At 46.3% G+C, this 2,500-nt stretch overlaps 1 non-coding gene across 1 annotated transcript in view; it reads right to left on the bottom strand.

Moving 5' to 3' along the window:
• The window catches only part of LOC149612832 (small subunit ribosomal RNA), a 1,811-nt gene extending 345 nt beyond the window's left edge, over positions 1–1,466 (bottom strand). Inside the window, exon 1 of the ribosomal RNA XR_016376313.1 lies at positions 1–1,466. This exon is cut by the window's left edge and continues 345 nt beyond it. This is a non-coding gene — a ribosomal RNA (small subunit ribosomal RNA).
• Between the last annotated feature and the right edge of the window lie 1,034 nt (positions 1,467–2,500).

The raw sequence follows: 2,500 nt of genomic DNA, 5'->3' as shown, positions 1-2,500 counted from the left end.
TGCGGCCCCGGACATCTAAGGGCATCACAGACCTGTTATTGCTCTGTTTCGTGCGGCTAAACGCCGCTTGTCCCTCTAAGAAGGAAGACCGACACAATTGATCGGTCGCCTATTTAGTAGGCTAGAGTCTCGTTCGTTATCGGAATTAACCAGACAAATCGCTCCACCAACTAAGAACGGCCATGCACCACCACCCACCGAATCAAGAAAGAGCTCTTAATCTGTCAATCCTTCCGGTGTCCGGGCCGGGTAAGTTTTCCCGTGTTGAGTCAAATTAAGCCGCAGGCTCCACTCCTGGTGGTGCCCTTCCGTCAATTCCTTTAAGTTTCAGCTTTGCAACCATACTTCCCCCGGAACCCACAAACTTTGGTTTCCCGGAAGCTGCCCGCCGAGTCAATTGAGTAACTCAGGCGGATCGCTGGTTGGCATCGTTTATGGTTAGAACTAGGGCGGTATCTGATCGCCTTCGAACCTCTAACTTTCGTTCTTGATTAATGAAAACATTCTTGGCAAATGCTTTCGCTGTAGTTCGTCTTGCGACGGTCCAAGAATTTCACCTCTAGCGTCGCAATACGAATGCCCCCGTCTGTCCCTTTTAATCATTACCTCGTGTTCCGAAAACCAACACAATAGAACTCGAAGTCCTCTTTCATTATTCCATGCACCATTATTCAGGCGGGACGCCTGCTTTGAGCACTCCAATTTTTTCAAAGTAAACGTGTCGGGCACCTACGACACTCAATGAAGAGCACCGAAGGAAAACCGACAGGATGTTCAGGCCAGGCAGTAACCACCGGAGCGGACCGCCTGTCTGGAACTGAGATTCAACTACGAGCTTTTTAACCGCAACAACTTTAATATACGCTATTGGAGCTGGAATTACCGCGGCTGCTGGCACCAGACTTGCCCTCCAATGGATCCTCGTTAAAGGATTTAGAGTGTACTCATTCCAATTACGGGGCCTCAAAAGAGTCCCGTATTGTTATTTTTCGTCACTACCTCCCCGTGCCGGGAGTGGGTAATTTGCGCGCCTGCTGCCTTCCTTGGATGTGGTAGCCGTTTCTCAGGCTCCCTCTCCGGAATCGAACCCTGATTCCCCGTTACCCGTTACGACCATGGTAGGCGCGTAGCCTACCATCGAAAGTTGATAAGGCAGACACTTGAAAGAAACATCGCCGATACGAGATCGTGCGATTTGCCCAAAGTTATCCAGAGTCGCCATGGTAAGCGGGCCGAAGCCCGATTGGTCTTGGTCTAATAAAAGCGCCCCTTCCCTAAGGTCGGGGCTCTGCTGCATGTATTAGCTCTAGAATTACCACAGTTATCCAAGTAAAAAAGTACGATCTAAGAAACCATAACTGATTTAATGAGCCATTCGCGGTTTCACCTTATTTCGGCATGTACTTAGACATGCATGGCTTAGTCTTTGAGACAAGCATATGACTACTGGCAGGATCAACCAGGTAACAACGAATAACGTTGCCGTCAGTTGACGCCAGTCCCGGGCTACGACCGGCCCGATTAAGGACCGTCGAGCCGGGTTAAAGGCGTCGTAGAACCGCCGCTTGAAGCGGACGGCTCCAACTTTATCGACGTTAAAAACGAGAAGCCGAACCCTTTCGGGAACGGTTTTCTTCGCTTCTGTTTCTCGATTCATTCACCCGAGGCGATATATTTCAATCGCCGTGTTCGAGCGTGAACGCTGAGGTACTTGGATTATTGCCCTTTACGAGACAAACTCACCATCGAATAGCAATTATTACCAGTTGGCCCACCAACGTCGCACCTCCGTTACGAGGACGATCTGGGACTAGCTGATAAAATTATCGCTTCGATCGACGGCCGAAAGTCGGCTAGACTTTCGTACCCGCCAGAAGCAACGGGACACGTGACGTTTTTCTTTGCCTTTCAATTATCACAAATTGATGCTTGAAATTGTAGAGACAATTTGCATCAATTGATGATTTAAATTGAAACACAAAACGAACACGCTCCACAATAGTAGTGTGGAACATAAGTATTAGGGAAAACTTACCAGTTCGGGAATTTTAAAATTTTTAACATGCATGTTTCCCGAAGCCCGTTAAAAACTTGAACTCACTAACGATGAAAAAATTTAATTCACACTCTTTTTTCAATATGCGAAGGGAAGAAGGAGAGAGGGTGTGTTGGTGGTAGGGAGTAGGTGGGATGCTAATGGAATGCGGGGTTAATATAAGTTAACGGAATGAAGTTAAACTTTCATTGACAGTGTTTTATGGTGAGGAAATGAAGTGTAAGACGGCTTACTCACATAACCGCATTATTCTTAATTTACGCCCTATTCCGAGTCCCGGGCATATCATCCACGAAAACTAAAATAAATAGATATGCTAGTTTCAGTTAGAGAATAAAAGTTACATTGCTTTAAGTTATGCTAGTGTTCAAGAAGGATTTCTGCGTTCACGTAGCTTGATTCATCAAAGTTTTGGGTTACCTAAATAAATAAATATATTTAATT

The sequence above is a fragment of the Phalangium opilio genome, unplaced genomic scaffold (assembly GCF_054372755.1).
Source record: "Phalangium opilio isolate 3A_F unplaced genomic scaffold, DU_Popi_V2 ptg000231l_1, whole genome shotgun sequence".
Lineage (NCBI taxonomy): Eukaryota > Metazoa > Arthropoda > Arachnida > Opiliones > Phalangiidae > Phalangium > Phalangium opilio.
This window is presented reverse-complemented; position numbering and strand designations above follow the sequence as displayed.